Below are 23,409 nucleotides of genomic sequence, written 5' to 3'. Positions count from 1 at the left end.
GTTTCTAGGCCACGTTGCAATACATTTTATTATTTGTGATGTCTGGTAATGTTAATCTCACTGGTTGAAAGCAAGTCAAGTTTTAAACGTATATCATTTTTTTCTTTCAATTACGCCTGCGATTTCAATTACACTTGCGATATGGGAGAAACGTGCCAAGTCTCCGTTTACGTGCTACATGTATTTTTTTATTTGATCAATTATACAAACATGAGAGTCTTTATTTGTTTTCCCCTAGTTTGGGATATCCCATTTTTTGGTTAGGTATATCCTCGTTCCTCAGGTTTTGATTGGACTAAATATTCGTTGATGTTCTCTGATTCGTAATACCGAGAGAGTTAGGGTGAAATTTCTTCCTTGGTAACTTCTTTCGAAATTTGAGCTAGAGATGAGGCATATATCTGCCATGGTATAATCTTCTCTCTGAAAGTTCTCAACTTAAAACTTTAAATAAGCATTCGTATCTTCCACTTTTTGTGTGTTTATTTTGTAAGTATGATTTTTGAAAAATCTTTAACTTGTCCTTTATTTTAGTGACATCTACAAGATGTGTTAAACAAGCATATCATTAATAATATGGTCAATGAATGTGCTATTACTTGTCATCACTGGAAACTTTGATGCATTTTTCATATAGTGCGTATAACTTATGAAGTTTGGATATACCATTAAATGGCATCTTCAAGATATCCAGGCCACTTTGTTTTCATGTTGTTCATTCTAATTTGTTGGAAATACTTGTGTTATACTCTCATAATTCCTTTGTGTTCAAAATTTGCAAATTTTCTTTTTAATCTCTATACTACAATTACTAATTCTTATTTTTTATTTGATGCAAGGGACATGAATCCGAGTCCATTGGACTCCATTTTCCTCATATATTTTGATAGGCCAAAGAGACCTACGTGCCTTGAGTCAAAACCCCATGCCGAAGTCTCAAAACAGGACTGATCTACGATGATATACAGTACATATATATTGAAAGCAGTAGCTGCACACTATCATATGGCGTATTATAAAAAATGGAGAGGGAATATGCTAATTTCCACGCTGATATACAGTATATACGTGGGGATATACTAGAAAATGCAACGGTGTAGGGTTGTGATATACAATCAATATACATTGCTGAAGGGCTAAAAAATCCATGAAAATGGGCCCAAAATTGGGCAGATTCCAATGGGCCAAATCAGGGGCCCAAATCTTAAACTTTTCCTCCTCAATTTATTTGGAAAAAATTAACTAAATAAACTTATTAGATTGTTTATTAAAAGTTATAACAACTCTTTTTAGTTTTCAAGTTATAGCTACTTTCATTTTAAAAAAATATATATATATATTCTTCATTTTTTAATAAAGCATATCAAAATAATTACATAAAAAGGAAAATATAGATTTAATATAACTAATATACAATATTCCTTCCTTAAATATAGTTAACCTTAATAATTGATATCAATCTACCCTCCAATTCTCTCTAACCGTATTTATCTTAAAAACAATATTCCCTCCTTAAATATAGTTAACAATTACTAATAGATATCAATCACACCCCTATTTTCTCTTTGACTATTTTTTTTATTTTTTAAACACACCGATTTCCTTTTCATGTTCACATACATTCATTTTTTTTCTTTCTACAAGAACATATTAATTCAGTAAAATCTTTCATGAGTTGTTGTTTAATACAACGTTTGAGCATTTTTTAGAAAAAAAACATTCACTAATCTGCAAAAAAAATTGAAAAACGAGGCATAGCATGAATGGAGCCGATCCATGCCGAGAATAACGTCAAAATTCATCATCCCTAACTCTACAAAGTCTGCTGAAGTAACTTTCTGAGATACCACAACCGGAAAGTTCCTGTATACCCGTCGGGCTATGTAGATTTACCCACTGGGGTAGAGACTGAAAAGGGTTCTGCTAAGATTTCAGGACTAACTCTGAAGTTAACAGTTATATAAGGAGTTACAAAAGATAGAGAAGCTCCTAGATCTAGCAAAGCATAAATATGTAAATGGTAAACTTGTAACGTACTAGTGACCACATCAGGAGAACTTTCCTGATCCTGTCGGGACTGGAGTGCATAGAGACTGTTTGGGCGTTGCCCACTGGTGGAACTGGAAGCAGCACCCTGCTGAGACGGGCGATCGGACTCAACTGGGGGACGATTATGCTGACTTTGTGAACCCACCTGAGGACATTCTCTGATCCTATGGCCTGACTTACCACACCCAAAACATACATCGTTGCTAGCCCTACAGACACCCTGATGGTTTCTGCCACACTTCTGACAAAGAGGATTCATTCGAGCACTACTAACACTACCCTGAGATTTAGAGCCTGGCGCCCTATCCTTATTACCATTTCTGAATTTTGGCACTGGAGCACTGGCTGAGGACGGAGCTGGGACTGAAGATTTTGGGCGGAACTGAGGATGATTTCCACCCTCTAACTTAGGCTGAGCGAAACTGAAGCTATCTATTCTAGCCCTCTTGTTCTCCCTCTCTTTCTCCTTAGTTTTTTGTTTCTCAATCTATTGAGCATGGACCATCAACTTAGCCAAGTCCATCTTCTTAATCAGTATTATGCTCCTACACTCCTTGACCACACTGTCGGATACACCAGACATAACCTTACTCATCTTAGATATGCTATCAGCTACCACATGAGGAGCATATCTGGCTAACTGAGTAAACTTGAGGGAATACTTTTTCACACTCATGTTGCCCTGCTTCAAGTTAATGACTCTAAAATCTTAGCTTCCCTCAATTCCAATGGAAAGAACCTATATAAAAAGACAGTAGCGAACTCTTCCCATTATATGGGCCCTGCATCTGCGCCCTTATCTACCTTTCACTGCTTAAACCATGTATGAGCCACATCCTGCAACCGATAGGTAGCTAACTCAGCACTTTCACAAGTGGTTACCCCCATAATGTTTGTTACCTTCTACACCATGTCAAGGAATTCCTGTGGGTCCTCTTCGAACTTAGACCTTGAAAATGAAGGAGGATTTATTTGGGTGAAGTCCCGATTTCTAGTTGCAGCAGTATTTGCCACTAGGTTGGCCTAAACAGTAGCTGGGCGTTCATTCTAGAATGCTACAGAATGGGCTAGAGTGGAGAAAGTTGTTCTGAATTTTGTGTGAGAAACATGCTCATTCAGGGGATCTTCCTGAATGGGCGGAGGTGTTGGCTGGTTCCCAGTCCTTCTTTCGTTGGTCTTTTTGGGAGGCATATTCTGTAAACGAAAGGAAAAGTTGGATTAGACAAAGAGTTTAACTTGAACTCATGCTCACTCGCACGATATGAATACTGAAAGAAGGGAACTTTTTCCTAAAAATGCCTCATAGCCTATTGTCCATAAGTGTAGCGCGCTATACACCCATGAACAAAACTCTACTCGACGTGTCTTTCAGACTCCCTAGGACTCTTTAGAACCTTAGGCTTTAATACCAAGTTTGTAACACCCCGAGACTACACCCTGGGCATTATACGGTGCTTACGACCTCGAAAAATCACAAGCTAACCCATGACTGGTACCTGGTGTGAGCACTAAATAATAATACTGAAAATATATGTGAAAGTTAGGCTAAATATTCCATGAAGTTCATAAACTGAAAACAAATACTAAGTGTTGATAATATTACTGAAAATACTGAACATCTGTTTGAAGTAATCTAGTCCGAAGGCCTCTGTCTGAATGTGGAGTTGATGGGACAAGTCGCCAACTAACTCCGATTAGTAAACATGATAAATCCACTGAAATAAAATAATATCCTCGATATATGAGGACTCACTACTGAATCTGCCATTGATATCCTGAGCTGTTAAGTATGACTCAGGAACCCGTGCGTCTGAACCTATGATATAAGACGTCATAGCCCAAAAGAGAGTATGCGTCAGTACATGGAATGTACTAGTATGCTAAGTGAGGTAAGGCTGATATACATGGGTTCATATGCATGAGATGATAACTGACTGAATGAACTCCATGGCATACTGGATGAATGTATATGCAAAACTGTAACTTTTGAACATACTGAACATTTAATATTGCGCACGTAGATATACATCATGTATCTAAGATTATACTAAAACTGAGTACTAAATTCTAATGGTTGATTAACTGATAACTGATAGCCATGGTTCTGTAGAACTGACTGAGTTCTTTACTGAATATTGAGACTAAAACTGTAGCTATGGGAGTGTTCATATAACCGATATACCCCAATATAGACTAATTTGCGGTCCAACCTGTGACCCCAGTTAGAAGGGTGTTAGCACCTTGCCACGGAATACTAACAATGCTAGGTCAACCCTAATCTAGCAGGAAGACTCATGAAATATATGTATATATGATGGCACCAACCTTAGTCTGGCAGGAGGACGACTTACCTTATGCTTCTACGTAGTTCTGTAACGCAGGGACTGCTACTAGGGGTCAAACCCTCTGCTGGCAGGAATTCCACTATCCCTGGGTTTGCTCAGTGCTGAATCCTACTCCTAACTGAATCGACACTGAATTGATCACTAGACTATACTAGGCTTGACTGAACTGACACTGATCGTGTTAACTGACTGAACTGGACTGAGTTCACTGAGTTCTGTTACTGACTGAGTACTACTATTCTTGACCTTTACTGGTACTATTCTATAACTACTACAACTAAGTAAACAGCTAGATTTCGGGTAATAAATACCCCCAGGACTCGATAGCATCAATAATAAAACATAACAAATCTTGAAAGCATAACAATAGTCAATTGTTCACAATTCATTCAGTGAGATATTTTGTCAAACACTTGGAGGTCATGAACTAGTACATGACTGAGAACACAAGATAACATGTCATGATTTCACTATTCAATTCACATGGGCATTCTATCAAACACTTAGGGAGCATAATTAATGCACATGGTAATGAACAACACATAAACATCATGACTACAACTTAAACTTGCAATTTCAAGGGTTTTAACATAGGAATTACATCAATCAACATACATGCTATCTTATGTTCATGAAACTTATAATTAAATCTTGAATTGAAACCCATACAACAACACAAACATGAATACAACCCAATTTACGCATGTAAATCATGAATATAAAAAACTATTAGTTTTAAAAAGGGTTCTTGAACTCCAAGGGTGGAAGGAAATTCAAGGATGAACACCTAACAGACCTTGATTGTTGATTTCGTGAAGATTATTGGGAATTTCTTGAAACTTGATCTTGAGCTTGATGAACTAGGGTTTATTTCTTGAGAGAATTTTGTGAATGAGTGAGTGTATTTTGCCTATTGAGGGGCTGAATTTTGTGTTATGGGGGTTTAATATGGGAGAAAAATGACTTAATTACCCCCACAAACCCGTAACTTAATACAAAATCTGTGTCCAGTGATGTGACACTCGATGTGTCGCATCGATGGTGTCGATGTGATTTCCAACGTGTCGCATCGATGGTGTCGACGCTATTACTGACGCATCATGGCTTGATCGCATCGATGCACTATTTTGGGCATCCAAACATGACCTATTGACATCCCTGATCATGAATCAACTTAAAAATCAATAATCTAAGGCCAAAAAGATCGTAAATTATGACATTGAAATATCAAGACCAAAATGAGACTAAGTATCAACACTTCGCTGAAATTTTCTAAGTCTGAGATCTCTTTTGGCATGCTATATAGGACTTAAATGACTGGGACTTTGCGGGGTCTTACATTTTTTATCTAATCAATTATACAAATATAAGAGTCTTTATTCGTTTTCCCCTAGTTTGGGATATCCCATTTTCCGGTAAGGTTTATCCCCATTCCTCAGGTTTTAATTGGACTAAATATTCGTTGATTTTCTCTGGTTCGTAATACCAAGAGAGTTAGGGTGAAATTTCTTGCTTGGTGACTTCTTTTGAACTTTGAGTTAGAGATGAGGCATATATCCGCCATGGTATAATCTTCTCTCTGAAAGTTCTCAACTTAAAACTTTAAATAAGCATTAGTATCTTCCTCTTCTTGTGTGTTGATTTTGTAAGTATGATCTTTGAAAAATCTTTAACTTGTCCTTTATTTTAGTGTCATCTCAGATCATTAATAATATGGTCAATGCATGTGTTATCACTTGTCATCAACGGAAACTTTGATACATTTTTCATATATTGCATATAACTTATGAAGTTTGGACATACCATTAAATGGCATATTCAAGACATCCAGGCCACTTTGTTTTCATGTTATTTTTTGTTTACCGAGGGTTCGAATCCCTCTCTTTCCTCACTTTCACCTAATTCACTAATGTTAATGACGATTCTTGGATTTGAATCTCCAATTTTGGTTTTCCTTCTAATCTGTTAGAAATACTTCAGATATGTTCTCTTGTTTAGCAATTTGGTATTTTGCATTCAATCGTTTTTTAAGAATTCAATATTTACTTTTTTATTATGTAAAACTATTTAGAGAGAAAATAATAATAGTTTTTTTATATTTAGTTTCTATAATATGATGATGAAAGTCACATAAAAAAGTAACTTTTTAAGTAATAGTGTAAGATTTTGGGATGCATGACATAATGACTAATTATATTATATTTATTGTTGCAACAGGGAGACCAAAAGACTTTGGTGTAGAGGGGATTATATATGATACAACTACAAATTATAAAGGGTTAGTTGAAGAAATTGTATTTCAGTTAAGGATAGAAACAACTTCAAATATCTTTGACATAAAGTACATAATCAGTAATATATGTCTGCCAATGGTCACACACAATGATACAAGTGTGAAGGTCTATCTAGCTAGATCAAAAAAAGCTAGTGGCTGATTTCTTTGTAAAATATCCGTTGTACGTAATAACCAAGGATATATCGATTGAGCCAATAAAGCCTAATGATGGAGCAACTGTTTGTTTTGAAAATAAGTGATTTAATGAAGGAAATCAGAGATATTGATACCAAGCACTACTACTCTTGTTCACTAATTATGTCCGCCAATGTTGATGAAAATTGTTTATCATTTATGATGTAGTTGTCTTTGTAATCAAAGTGTTTTACTAGCATTAATGTACAATGTCATTTTCAACACTTGACTTATAAATTTTCTAGTGTTGTTTGCTCTTTCATTGCAACGGTATACTTTAGTTTATGATAGATTAACTACTCTAAGATGGAAAATGATTTAAATAATGTATAGACAGTGATGACTAATGATATATATGAGTAAGTACATTATTATGAGTATAATTGAATATAGTAAACAATTAAATATGTATGCAAATTCGACACGAAGTATGTTCTGATTTATTATATGCAATTTACATGATAAACCATATATTATGTGTTAATGAAACTTGAATCAAAAAATTAATCTGCAAATTTATTAACGTGGCAAAGTGAATATACAAGAGTAATAAAACATAGACAATAATTAACAACTTAAAAAGATGTTTTAAATATGAAGTATCCATTATATAAAATATTCAGACACGACTCAAGAAAAAAAAAAAGAAAAAAACACTAAATTGGAGAAACTTTAAATCTGAATGAAGGAATGAATGCTGGAAAACCCAACTTCATACGCATGAATATGAAAAGAATAGAAAAAAAGAGAAGAAAAATAATTTATGAAAAAAAAGATAAATTAATGGTTGAAAAAAAAATTATCAGTAAAGTTACATTGGAAATCCTGTAAACATTGGACTACTAAGTTAATTAATAAAGTTTTAAAAAATTCAAATATCATGTATAAATGTAAAAAAAAATATCTTTACCATATTTGTTTCCTTAATTTGAGAACAAATTTTGAAACTAAACTAATAAAATAAAAAAGAGATAATTATTGATACCAACAATAACACTTGTCATAATTATCAAAAATATTTAATGACGACTGATAACTATTAAAGGCTATAAATAAGGATATAATTTGCATATTAAATATAAAAAAATATTTTTTAATATTTAAAAAAATATTTTTTAAGAAAGTTGATTAACTTGCAATTATTTGTTTAGTCTAGTAATTATTGAGAAGTGATGATATAACTTGCAATTAATAATCTAATAAGTGTATATAGGATAATGTTCACATTTATTTGTATATTCTTATTTAATTATTTGTTTGTAATGAACTTTTGTTAAATCAAATTAAGTCCCCTATTGAATTGTCATTTCTATTTTATCTAGTCTCTTTATGTTTTTCCTTGAGAATAAGCTTTTGAAATTAAAATGATACTTTATTTTATTAATGTGTTAAATTGATTTAATTAAGTTAAAAGGAAATTCTCACCAACCTCAAATCAATTTTCTTTACTAAAAATCAAAATATTTTCATTAATTAGTCAAATTTCATAATTTGTTTAAATTGATATTTTTCTTTTAAAATGAAAATTTATGTTATTAAAAGCGATATTCAAAATCACTTTTTTCTCCTTTTTATTTGACAAACAATTACAAATAAATCGGGTTTAGTTCAACCTTCTTTAAGGAAGATTTATTTAAGTTAAATAGAATCAACTTTCACTTGAATAAATAAATGTCATCTTAGGTCTTCAAATAAATAAATGAATAATCTCTTGAAATATTTTAAATATTTTTTATAAGATCAAGTCTTTGTGAAAATTAGCCACTTTTAGTTAGTTAAATTAGTCATTTTTGGTAAACCGTCTTAAACAGACGCTCCTAAGTGCCTTAAAAACCTTCTTAGGGCATTAATTGAACCCTTATTCAATTTCTCTCTTTTCAAAGATTTATTTCTGTTTTTGAATCTTGAAATCTCTTTAAGTTTTTCTTAATATTTTCTATAAAAAGAAAGTGGCAACTCTGTAAATTTCTCAAAATTATTTTAAAATTTTCTCGAATCTTTTGAAATAGTTTTAAAGAGGTCAAAACTATTTTTTTAAAATGAAATCCATAAAGGATTAAACTGAAATGGCGACTCTACTGAGGACTTAACTAGGTTCTAAGCAAATATTTGAACTAACTTCTTTGACTAATTATTTGGGTTTGTAAGACTTGAATTGTTTATTTGTTTATGTGTTTTCATAAAATTTAAACGGTTGCAATTCATGGCATACTTCCTCATTTTGATTATTAAACTATTTTGGGGTTTCGTGGATGTCCCGTCCCCTATTGTTCAATTTCAAATCAAGTGTTGGGAATACGACGGTTTATTAGCAAGTTAGGCGTTCAATGGTTGTTCGTATTTTTAAATCTGAGTTCTCCACTTGGGAATCTGGTCAAAGCCAACTATACATACCTAGGATAGAGCGAAACTAAAATCATTTTTAGGCATGAGACTAGGATGACCCAATACCTGAGGGGTATTACGCCCATTAGAAAAATTCACCTTACGTTTATTGACCACGAGTCAATAACAGACAATCATCCTTTATGTGTTTTAATTGAAGGATGTAGTGCCAGATTATACAGACCATTGTCCCTTGAAATATATTTGGGGGCAATGGAATGTCTTACAAACGGCATATATATCCTTCAAACGTTAGGCTTACCTTTAGCTTGAAAGGTCCCATGTATGCTAGGACGCGATAAAAATGATTTATGTGCTAAAGTGTTCCATTATTTTACTTTATCTATATTCGCTTGATTTGTGTTTTTAAATAACATATGTTTGGCTTGAAACAATACTAGTCCATTATTCTATCTCGAAGTTCTAGAGCGTTTTTAGGCATATAAGACTCAAAAAGTTTGAATCCTCCTAAAATGTCCTTAAAAGTCTATCGAGAAAATCTCTTCCAAATCACCCAAGTTTTATTCAAAATTTAGTAGGTCATTGTCCAATTTACATTAACCATGTTGCTCTCACAAATCGTTTTTCACGTTATTAATTATTGCTAGAGTTATCCAGGTATTTTATTAAAGGCAAGACTAGGTTGTCTTCAAAAGTGCCTTCCAAATATGCCTTTAGGTTGTTTATTCGTAAGCACCAGACCTCGTCAAATCATTCAATTCTCTATATTCAAAAAAAAAAATTCCCCATTAAATTCAAAATCTGTCAAACGGTCAAAATTCTAATCATTCAATCACTTTCCAAAAAAGTGTCCCATTTTTTGAATTCTGGGCTAATCTTTTTTAAGCTAAGCAAATATTAATTATTTCGTACAATATTTTGGTTAATTATTACGATTCATGAACTAACATTCTACCTTTTGAGTGTTGTTTTTTCTTGTAGAGAGGCTGATTTGTGTTGGTACTCAAACTTGCTCGTTTCGTAAAGACTAAAAGCAAAAAAGATCGTTGACAGAACATCAGTATTTCACACGGTTTAAGGTCTAGAAAACAACTTAAAACTCATCCATTCTTACTTGGGCTAACAAAAAGACTTGTTCAACTATGGATCCTAGTTTGAGCAGCGCAAACAATCTATCTGAGTCAGTTTCTACTTTGTTTGTGACAATAGACCCTAGTCCCTCAATGGTAAGAGAGATAACTCCAAAGGTCGTTGTTGGGTTGGAAAAACAAATTGCCGAGCTAAATTTCTTGTTGATTCAGAGTAGAACACCTTCTTAGACTCCTCCAAACATGACTCTACCTCTAAATGCTCGACAAAAAGGGCCCATATTTTTGACATCAGAAGGAGTTGATTAGGGAGGTCACTTTATCACTTCTAAAAATGTTCATGCTACTCAAAATGCTCCTTCTGTGCATAAGTTTGCTCATTAAAGGTTTAGAACATATCATTATCATACCAAGCTACGCCAATGTACACCTATGTTACTGTCCCACCAATGACACAAACTCAGAGGGTTATACTTCCTATATGTTGATCATTATGTTGAAATTAAGAATGATCCAAGGGTGTGCACTGATGAGACGGTGAATAGAAAGGTCAAGGATTTAGAAGATGCAATGAGAAGCCTTAGAGAACTTGAAAGTAATCAAAGTGTGAAATATGAATAGTGATGTGCATTTCTCGAGATTGAGTTACCTCCTGGTTACAAGATCTCGAAATTCAAAAAGTTTGATGGGACTGGAAATCCTTCTTTCATTTAAAAACTTATTGTAAAAAGTTGATTCGTATGTGCAAGAATAAAGGAATACGAGTTATTCTATTTGGTCAAAGTTTTAGTGGAAAGGCTCTATAATGGTACACTACGCTAGATGTGACTAAGTAGTGCACTTGGGATGACCTGGCAAATGCTTTTGTGGATCACTAAAAGTTTTATGTTGATTTATTCCTAACAGAATCTCTATCACAAAGCTAAGGCGGAAATCAAATGAGAGTTTTCGTGAATATGTCATACGGTGGAGAAAAGAGGCAACCAGGGTACATCCTTCTATAAAAGAAGCTAAAATAATCAATTACTTCATCCATGCATTAAATTCAGAATATTTTGATAGCATGGTAACAGTGGCAGGAAAAATATTTACTAAAATTATTAAGACCAGGGAAATGATTGAGGATGGACTCAAGACAGGAAGGTTAATATATTAGACAGAATTGTCATCCACTCATAAGGGATTCTAAACTAGCTTTTTCGGTAGTGTAAAGAAAGAATAAAAAGAAGTAATGGGAGTGATGACTCAAGAAATTTTATCCAACTACAAAAAACCTCCTCGATACCAACCCAATGCTCGACATGATCACTATCTAGTCTACAATGCGCAAGCAACATATCATGCTCAACCTCTACCACAAAACTACTAAAATAATGCACCTCATGCCAACCATGAAAGGAAGCCTCCCAGTATCTTCACACCATTGGAAGAATCACTTACTCAGCTTTATGAAAGGATAAAAGAAGCAGGGCTACTTCATTCAATGAAAGCAAAGCATGTGAACACTTCTGCTAATTGGTATGATCCAAACAAGTGATGCGCTTACCATTTTGGAGTTGTTGGACATGATATAGAGAAATCTATCACTCTCGAGCACAAAATTAAGGATCTGGTTGACAACAAGGATATAACATTTGAAGAAGCTCAAGGTAATGTTAACAAAAATTCAGTGCCCAATCACAAAAAGTAGTTATAGGTACCATCAATCAGAAGAAGCATGAACTTTCTTCAAAAGGCACACTTTTGGCATCCTTTTATCCTGTATTTTAAAGTTATTATTTTATTTTTTTGTAATTGTACTTTCTCATTTATTTCCTTGTAATTGTATTCTGTAACACCCCATATTCTTGGGCTAGAATTCAAATCGTTGTTCCTATGCGTACAGACTTGAACCCAATGATTCTATGTCCATATATGTGTGATGATCAATTCTATAAGTGAAAATGTCCTATTATATCAGTCAAGGTCATAAAAATCTCATAACTCAAAGACGAGTTGAAAACACTTCTATTGATTAAGTTTTAGTGAACGTTTCATCTTGGATCAACGTTAAATGATTATTACTCCTTGTACATAATGAATTATATGTCCTGCCTTATATCAAATAAAATATCTTTGAATCTTCTTTCCAACGCATTTGATTTCACCTTAATCCGATATCGAAGCAAAAATTTATACTCATTTTACTTCAGCATATTTATCTGTCAACAAAGTGACGACCTGAGTTGATAGGCCATCACCTAAGTGATGACCTATCAGCCAAGTTGTCAACCCAAACCAGTGATCCATTATTTTCAGCTTCCAAGTGACGACCTGAGTTGATAGGCCATCACCTAATTGACACCTATCAGCCTAAGTCATCACCCTAAACCCGAAACTCATAAAAATCAGCTTCCAAGCGACGACCTAAGTGATGACCTATCAGCCCAAGTCATAACCCAAGACCAGTAACTCATAAAATCAAATTCTGAGTGACGACGTGGTGTGATAGGTCATCACTTGGTTGACGACTTATCAACCAAAGTCATCACCGTTAAAATTTAGCAATTCCCATTCAGATTCGGAGGGGTATTTTGGTCTTTTCCCTCACTTCCCACGACTTAAATCACGTATAAAACCCTATTAAGTGATAAGATATTAGTTTCTCATCACTCATAATCCTTTCCACTTTAAAGAATAAGAAAATTAAGGTTTCTTCTCAAGATCATCTCTCAAGCATAAGATTCAAGCCCTTCTTCAAGAAAACCAAGAAAATTATAATTCCCAATCCAAGAACATTCAAGAAAGGTCAATTCTCTTTCACGATTAAAGCTCTAAGGTATGTTAGGTGTTCATCCTTGGGTTTCCTTTCACCCTTGAATTTCAAGAACCCTTTTTCAAAATGCAAGTTTTCACATTCATGATTTACATGTTTGAATAAGATTATATTCATGTATGTATTGTTGTATGGGTTGCAATTCAAGAGTTACCCCATGTTTCAAGTAAACCAATTAGCATGTATGTAGAATTAGGTGAATTCTCATGTTAAAACCCTTGAGATTTGCAAGTTGAATGTGGTAGCCATGATGTTTATATGTGATTATTATTACGTGCAATAGTCATGCTCCTCAAGTGTTTGATAGAATGTCCATGTGAATTGAATAGTGAAATCATGACATGTTAGCATGTGTTCCCACCCATGTACAAGTTCATGCCTTGCAAGTGCTTGATAAAATGCCTCAATGATTGAATTGTGACTAAGTGACTAGCTATTATACTTTCAAGATTGTGTGCTATGTTTTGCTATTTACGCTATCGAGTCCTGGGGGTATCCAATACCCGAAATCTAGTATTTTACTTAGAGATACAGTAGTTACAGAATAGACTCAGTAGTGTCACAATAGTAGTATTCAGTTAGCCTTCACGATCAGTGTGAGTTCAGTTAAGTCAGTACAGTAATGATCAGTTCCAGTGTCCTTTCAGTTTGGAGTAGGATTCAGCATCGAGCGAGCCTAGGTATGGGGGTTCACCCGTTAGTTAGGGCTAGCTCCTTAGAAGCAATCCCTAAGTTCCAGAACTACGTAGACAATATAGGTTATGAGATGTTACTCGTAAGTTAGGACTGACACTTTTAGGGATCACCCGCTAATTAGGACTGATCTCAAGGGTCAGCCATTAGTTAGAACTGACTCCACAGCCATTGTTAGTACCCGTGGCACCGTATTACCACCCTTCCAACTGGGGTCACAGGTTGGACCCCTATCAGCTCAGACTAGCGTATGTCAGTTAGATGATAACTCCCACAGTTACAGTTATAGATTCAGTACTCGGTATTCTGTATTCAGTCTCAGAATTTAGTAAAAAATACAGATAGTTCTACAGAACCACGGCTATCAGTTATCAGTTACTTAGCCATCAGAATTCAGTACTTTAGTATCGGTCCAAACTTTTAGTTATCAGTATTCAGTTACCAGAATTCAATACTCAATTTTAGTAAAGTCTCAGATACACGATGTATACCTATATGCTCAATATTAAATGTTCAGTATATTCAGTAGTTATAGTTTTGCATGTACTCTCATCCAGTTACTTTAGGATGTATACTCAGTTAGTCATCATTTCATGCATATAAACCCACGTATATAAGCCTTACCTCACTTAGCATACCGGTACATTCCACGTACTAATGCATACTCTCTCTTTGCTTTATGATGTCTCATATCATAGGTTCAAACGCTCAAGTTCCTAATCGTACTTAGCAGCTCAGGCTATCAGCAGTAGTTATAGTGGTGAGTCCTCATATTTTAAGGACAGAGTTTATTTATTTTAGTATTTTCAGCAGTTCAGTAGTTATTTAAGTTGGAGTTAGTTAGGGTTTTGTCCCATCAACTCCATGCTCTGACAGTTAGAGGCTTTTAGACTAGCACAGTTAGTTATTCAATTTTCAAATGTTATTATCAGTACACTCAGACATTATTTCTGTATTTTGAGAACCTTATGGTGTTAATAGTTATACTTATGTATATGTTTTTCAGTACTATTCTTCCGTGCTTATAGCAGGTACCAGTCATGGGTTAGCTTGTGATCCTACGGGGTCGCAAGCACCGTGTGGCAACCAGGATGTATTTTCGGGTCGTTACAAACTTAGTATCAGAGCTAGGTTTTAAAGTGTCCTAAGGAGTCTGAAATTCGCGTGAGTAGAGTCTTATGCATGGGTGTGAAGTGTGCCACACATATGGACAAGAGGCTGCAAGACATTTTAGGAAAAGTTTCCCTTATTTCATGTCTCAGATCATGCTATAGCTCAATTCTCTAAGAACCTCATGTAGATTCTGATTATGTTCCACTCATGTCAACGCACTTTTCTTTTGAGGAAATAGAAATAGAGAAGCTCAAAGTCCTACAGATAGGGATTTTTTAGACAACCCCCACAGATAGTATGGGATTGTTGCAGGCTCAAAAGTATCCCATCAGTTTTGTTATGTTCTAAAGTTTTAAAGATTCCATTCATGATTATGAAAACTCGTGAACTAATACAAAGTCAGGTGTGCCCTCAAATCCCTTCTCAAAATCCTATGATAGTATATGACTTAAAGTTAGAAGCATGAACCCAGGAGTTTAGCAGTAGTAGAGTAGGGATAATATTATCTGAATTCAGTAGATTTTGCATTCATGGGCTAGTAGTATGGAAGGTGAATCAGTAGGCTTGAAACAGTGTATGCAAAAATTTAAGTTTAGTAAGTCAAAGTTATATGTGTTGTTGATGTTAGTGTAGTGGTAAATCTCATGGTGTGGGGAAAATATAAGTTTAGAGATGTGATATTTGTAGGCTATGATGAAATTAGTATGGTTATAAAAGATTTGCGAACATCCAAGTTGTGTATTAGAATCTAAGTTTGAATCTTTGAAGGTTGAGCTAATAGAAGAAGGAGTGGAAAATTCTAAGTTAGTCAGTTCTTAAGTTGTTACATGATGTATTTGGGGATATAGAAAGTTAAGATTTCTATCTTAGAAGAAAGTAAGAGCAGTATGGTTTTACATTTTCAGGTGCAGTCCTTCATGGTGAGTTTAGTGATTATGTGCATTTTATACCCAATATTCTAAAGTAAAGTGGTTTCAGTTTAGTTTATAGATGTTGATTAAGTGGTTCACAGACTTATAATGATGGTCTTAAGCTAAAGGGGAGATGACAGAACAAGTAACCAAGTCAGGCTTTTAAATTTTTGTAGTAATGTCAGTATGTGTAGAAAAGCAGTAAGAGAGGATGATGCCCAACCCGTCCTTACCTCAGTACAAAATTTGGTATTTCAGTTATCACGATATCTACTCATGCCTTACATGTCATCCCTATGATCATAGCTCATAGTCATGCATTTTATAGAAAATCATGTACGCTTCCAGTTCCTAGTATAAAGAGTTCCAGTTCACCCAACAGTCCAAATCATATTCCATGAAGTTATGAACTCCAAACTCAGGACATACAGCTCATGACTCATGTATTCATGCTTTACAGTATGTTCAGTTTCAGTACTCATGCTACACTCCTAATGATCAACAAAATTCAGATTATGTCGTGTATATCCTCAGTTTAGGTCTCTTGATGAAACCGTGATGTTGATATTTTATTCCTCAGGCCTCTTTTAAGTGTCAAGTTTTGTATAGTGTTCATTCATGCTTTAGGTCCTCATGTTTTAGTCTTTTAGTGACCACTCCTTATGAAATAATATAGTGATTAGCAATTCCTTAGATGGGAGAGAGTAAATGTTTCATGTTAAGGAAATATTATTGCATGCTTATTTTATTCGAGGATGTAGTTATGAAGATAGACTTGAATGTCATATTGTAGTGTAAGTGGATTAATGCATACGCATTAGTAAATTTCTAGTAAAAGTTGTATTTAGTTGTTACAGGGGTAATCAGGATTATTTAGGAGATGGAAAGTTATGAAAATACAGAGTGTATTGAATTTATGACTCAGACTAGTATTATAGTGTTATGTGTGCATTTTGCAGATTCGAGTGGGCTTGTACATAGTGGGAGAATTTAGTCCAGCTCAGACTTCAATAGGTAGAGTTATCAGTGCCAATGTGAATATTTTCAGTAGCCTCAAGTGAAGTACAATATTAAGGTGGAAGGTATAGTTGAGAAAGAGTGTCGAATAAATACTCTAGTTAAGTATAAGCTTTCAGTAAGAGTTACTTTGTATAGCTAATAATTCGGTTTATCAGTCAAGCATACAAGTTCCTATGGTTTTCATCTCTCCTATTCAGGAGGAAATTCCTTCACGACCATGCAAGTCGTTACCTCAGTTCAGTTCATGCATCAGGCATAAGTTGTAGATTCCAAATATTCAGTCATGATTCAGTTCATAAGTGTCCCATTAATCATCTCAGTCTTTCCTTAGTAATTCATACAAGTCAGTATCATTCGGGGGCGTTATTGAATATTGACTACATGTCATATCCTCAAAGTTTTAGTATGATCTTGTTGTCATTGCTTATGTTCACAAAATTCAGTTCAGTTATGTATCATATTTCAGACTCAGTCGTGTAATCATGTTTTTAGTCATGCATGTTCAGTCTATGATCTTAGTTCTCTCAGTATTCTCAGTTGACCAGTCTCATTCGAGGACAAATATTCCTAAGGGGGAGATAATGTAACACCCCACATTTTTGGGCTAGAATTCTAATCGTTGTTCCTATGCATACAGACTTGAACCCAATGATTCTATGTCCATATATGTGTGATGATCAATTCTATAGTGTGTAAATGTCCTATTATATTAGTCGAGGTCCAAAAAATCTTCTAACTCAAAGACGAGTTGAAAACGCTTCTATTGATTAAGTTTTAGTGAATGTTTCAGCTTGGCTCAACTTTAAATGACTATTACTCCTTGTACATAATGAATTACGTGTCCTACATTATATCAAATGAAAGATCTTTGAATCCTCTTTCCAACACATTTGATTTACCTTAATCCAATATCGGAGCAAAAAGTTATACTCATTTTACTTTAGCATGTTTGTCTGTCAACAAAGTGACGACCTGAGTTGATAGGCCATCACCTAAGTGATGATCTATCAGCCAAGTCATCATCCCAAACCAGTGAGCCATTATTTTTAGCTTCCAAGTGATGACCTGAGTTGATAGGCCATCACATAAGTGACGACCTAGCAGCCCAAGTCGTCACCCTTAACCCGAAACTCACAAAAATCAGCTTCCAAGTGACGAACTGAGTTGATAGGCCATCACCTAAGTGATGACCTATCAGCCCAAGTCATAACCCAAGACCAGCAACTCATAAAATCAGCTTCTGAGTGACGACTTAGAGTGATAGGTCATCACTTGGTTGAAGACTTATCAACCAAGGTCGTCACCCTTAAAATTTAGCAATTTCCATTCGGATTAGGAGGGGTATTTTGGTCTTTTCCCTCACTTCCCATGACTTAAATCATGCATAAAACCCTATTAAGTGATAATATATCAGTTTCTCATCACTCATAACCCTTTCCACTCTCAAGAATAAGAAAATTAGGTTTTCCTCTCAAGATCATCTCTCAAGCACAAGATTCAAGCCCTTCTTCAAGAAAACCAAGAAAATTATAATTCTCAATCCAAGAACATTCAAGAAAGGTCAATTCTCTTTCAAGATTAAATCTCTAAGGTATGTTAGGTGTTCATCATTGGGTTTCCTTTCAGCCTTGGAGTTCAAGAACCCTTTTTCAAAATATAAGTTTTTAGATTCATGATTTATATGTTTGAATTAGATTGTGTTCATGTATGTATTGTTGTATGGGTTGCAATTCAAGATTTACCCCATGTTTCATACAAAACCAATTAGCATGTATGTTGAATTAGGTGAATTCTTGTGTTAAAACCCGTGAGATTTACAAGTTGAATGTGGTAGACATGATGTTTATATGTGATTATTATTATGTACAATAGTCATGCTCCCCAAGTGTTTGATAGAATGTCCATGTGAACTGAATAGTGAAATCATGACATGTTAGCATGTGTTCCCACCCATGTACAAGTTCATGCCTTGCAAGTGTTTGATAAAATGCCTTAATGATTGAATTGTGACTAAGTAACTAGCTATTATGCTTTCAAGATTGTGCTATATTTTGCTATTTACGCTATCGAGTCCTGGGGGTATCCAATACCTGAAATCTACATGTTTACTTAGAGCTACAAAATTTATAGAATAGACTCAGTAGTGTCACAACAGCAGTATTCAGTTAGCCTTCACAGTCAATGTGAGTTCAGTTAAGTCAGTACAGTAATGATCAGTGACAGTGTCCTTTCAGTCGGGAGTAGGATTCAGCACCGAGCAAGCCTAGGGATGGGGGCTCATCTGTTAGTTTGTACTGGGTCCTTAGAAGTAATTCCTAAGTTCTAGAACTACGTAACCAACATAGGTTATGAGATGTCACCTGGTAGTTTGGACTGACAGTCTCATGGATCACCCGCTAGTTAGGACTGATCTCAGCGGTCACCCATTAGTTAAGACTGACTCCACAGCCATTGTTAGTACCTGTGACACGGTATTACCACCCTTCTAACTGGGGTCACAGGTTGGACCCCGATCAGCTCAGACTAGGTCATGTCAGTTAGATGATAACTCCCACAGTTAAAGTTATAGATTTAGTTCTCTGTATTCGGTATTTAGTCTCAGAATTTAGTAAAAAACTCAGACAGTTCTACAGAACCACGGCTATCAGTTATCAGTTACTTAGCCATCAAAATTCAGTAATTCAGTATTAGTCCAAACTTTTAACTATCATTATCCAGTTACCAGAATTTAATACTCAATTTCATTAATATCTCAGATACACGATGTATACCAATATGCTCAGTATTGAATGTTTAGTATATTCAGTAGTTACAATTTTGGATGTACTCTCATCCAATTACTTCATGATGTTTACTCAGTCAGTCATCATCCCATGCATATAAACCCACGTATATTAGCCTTACTCATTTAGCATACCACTACATTTCACGTACTGACGCATATTCTCTCTTTGCTTTATGATGTCTCATATCATAGGTTCGAATGCTTAGGTTCCTAACTGTACTTAGCAGCTCAGGCTATCAGCAACAGTTATAGTAGTGAGTCCTCATATTTCGAGGATAGAGTTTATTTATTTCAATATTTTCAGTAGTTTAGTAGTTATTTCAGTTGGAGTTAGTTGGGGGTTTGTCCCATCAATTCCATACTCAAACAGTTAGAGGCTTTTAGACTAGCACAGTCAGTTATTCAATTTTCAGATGTTATTATCAGTACACTCAGATATTATTTCAGTATTTTGAGAACCTTATGGCATTAACAGTTATACTTACATATATGTTTTTCAGTACTATTATTCAGTGCTCACAGCAGGTACTAGTCATTGGTTAGCTTGTGATCTTTCAGGGTCGTAAGCACCGTGTGGCGACCAGCCTGTAATTTTCAGTCGTTACACATTCTCTCTCTTTATTTTTTATAATCATACTTTATGGTTTGGCCTAGTAATTGCAACCTTTTAGTAGTAATGAACTACGTTCGACCTGATTTCCCTTGTGGAATACGTAGGTAGCCTGTATTAGCTTCGGTCACGTTATCAAAAAATATCAAATATCCCCTTTATTTTATATGAACTATGTTTGACCTGAATTCCCAAGAATAGGATATGTAGGTGGCCTATGTCGGCTTCGGTCAACCCTTTAGAAAATTTAATTTTTCATTATATGTATGAACTACGTTTGACCTGAATTTCCAAGAATGGGATACGTAGGCGGCCTATGTAGGCTTTGGTCAGTCCCTTAGAAGATTTATCTTTTAACTTTATGTTGGAACTATATTTCCAACCTCAATGGAATTCGTAGGTGCCACACTGACTCGGTCATATTTCTCGTAAGATTTTCATAGAAACTGTGACAAAATTTTTTAGAAAGATCTCAAATATTCATCAAAAGAACCCTTCCCCAAGTTAAATAAAGATGAAATTGAAGCATGTAACTGGGGCAAAAATTTTTGACAAGGTCTCAAAAATTTCACAAAACTGGACATTTGCCACAAAGTAGAAAATCAAACATTTACTGAAGCTGAAATCGAGGAATAATCTTTTAAGTTCTCTATGATTAAAGTACTCTACGTCATAAGCATCTCAAGTATTTTACATTTTAGACTGGCAGAAGTTTTAAGAAGATCTCAAAAATTTCATACTAAAATAATGTCATAAGTTATAAGAAAGTTTGAGAGTTTCTATGTTATATACCGAGGCAGAATTTTTGAGGAAGATCCTAATGAATTCCCCAAAAATTGTACTTCATGATCAGAAAAGTTTGCAAATCAATGATCAATAAGGTGCATCAGGAAAGCAAGGCAATACCAATACAATCAGTCTCTCAAAAATAAGAATTTTTCTTTGGATGCAGGAACAGTGAAGTCACAAAGTGGACAACGTTAAGCATGACAAAAGGCATTATCAGACCCAATAGGGTCTTTCCATGATAATTAGATAATTCCTTTCCCTCATTTTCCTCTTGATTTATGTTTCTATTACTTCGTTATGATCTCTAACATTTTCTCTGATTTTCGAGAAAAATAGCTGGGCATAACAATGAAGATGTGGAGATGTTATCCAAACTACTATCTCTATATTATCATGAGTCTAACAACTTCATATTTATCTTTAAACTCTATCTTATGTTACACTCTTGACTTAGTTATAATAAATTGTTATGTTATTAATGAGTGTTTTTTAAATTATATAGGTAACGTTATGCAAGACCGCCTCTAAGAAATAATGCAAAGCATCCTTTCAAAGTCTAAAGATTCAATCCAGAAGTTCAGGACATGCAAAAGTCCTTTAAAGGACTCATGATTCAAAGTATAAAGTTCAACAAATAAACTTCTATATTTTCTTATCTTATTTAGGTCATCCACCCTTTCGAAAGGACACATCTTATTATATTTGGGTTTTCACCCTTTAAGAGGACACGTTGGGACATCACCCACAATTCAAAGTGGCATGTTATATTTAAAATAGGTTGTCTGTCTTTCAATAAGACATGTTGGATCATCACCCCATTCAAAGCGGCACGTTACATTCAAGATTGGTCATCTACTTTTCAATGAGATACGTTGGGCCGTTACTCTATTCAAAGTGACATGTTACATTCAAGATAGGTTCCATCTTTCAATGAGACACGTTGGACCATCACTTCATTCGAAGTGGAATGTTATATTCAAAATAGTTCATTCGTCTTTCAATTAGATATGTTGGATAGTCACTCTGTTCAAAGTGGCATGTTACATTAAAGATAGTTTGTCTGACTTCCAGAGAGACATATTGGACCGTCACTCCATTCAAAATGGTATATTACATTCAAAATAGGTTGTCTGTCTTTCAATGAGACACGTTAGACCGTCACTCCGTTCAAAGTGGTATGTTATATTCAAAATAGGTCATCCGTCTTTCATTGAGACACATTGGACCGTCACTTAGTTCAAAGTGGTATGTTACATTCAAGAAAGGTTGTTCACCTTCCAATGATACACACTGGTCCATCACTCATTCAAAGTGACATGTTACATTTAAAATAGGTCGTACGTTTTTCAATAAGACACGTTAGATCGTCACTCCGTTTAAAGTGGCATGTTATATTCAAAATTGGTCATCCGCCTTTCAATGAGACACATTGGACCAACACTCCATTCAAAGTGGAATGTAACATTCAAAATAGATCATTTATTTTTTAATGAGACACGTTGGACCATCACTCTGTTCAAAGTGGTTGTGTAAATTGGTTTAACTATCTCGACATAGCATGTTCAACTAGGTTTACACTAATTTATGTTTGTATAATGCTATATTTACAACTAATCATTTGTTTGAGTTATGGTTGAGAGCATCTAAAGGAATGAAATTCTCAAATCAAAATCACAGGAGTGGATGAATCAAAAAAGAATACGGCACAACATAGAACTTTTTTTAGCAGCAAAGTGAGACATGAAGAGGATTTCAAACTCTTTGGATGCGAGCTGAAGGACGACTTGCACCACCATCAAACCACATCCCTATCAGAAAGCATATGGGTATTTTGAGATGTTTTTGGTTTCAGCTTTACCTCTGTGGCATTTCTAAACTCACACCAAAGGTAGTCTTCCTCTTCTTTGAAAATCGGGTGACAACACACCTAGAGATTTGAAAATTATATCCATGTAGCTCTTCGTTGTGGGTGTAAAGGGGTCCCATGTTCATAATTAAGATAATTACAAGCCTCTGTTCCTTAACTCAATCGATTTGTCACTCATCTTAAGCCAAAGGCCATCTAAAATAAAAGTCTATCTTTTCTACCAATCGAGTCGAACTACAGGCAGTCTGATTTCTTAACCCCCGGGGATATGTAGGTTGAGCTCTATGTAGAAAACTCGACTGCATTTCAACCTTTCCTCCCAATTTTCTTATTCCTTAGCTTTTTGATTTTATCAAAATTCAAAAATTGAGATAGCTTGTGAATTCTTTAAAAATCGTGCTTTAAAATCAAGCTTCATGAACTACAAGTGTCCTGCATTCTCATGTAACTTGAGATATGTAGGAAATCAAATACCGAGGTCCGGCTATTACTCCCTAAGACTAGTGCA

The sequence above is a fragment of the Capsicum annuum genome, chromosome 1 (genome assembly GCF_002878395.1).
Source record: "Capsicum annuum cultivar UCD-10X-F1 chromosome 1, UCD10Xv1.1, whole genome shotgun sequence".
Taxonomy (NCBI): domain Eukaryota; kingdom Viridiplantae; phylum Streptophyta; class Magnoliopsida; order Solanales; family Solanaceae; genus Capsicum; species Capsicum annuum.
The sequence above is the reverse complement of the archived record's forward strand: the minus strand, read 5'-3'. Positions refer to the sequence as shown.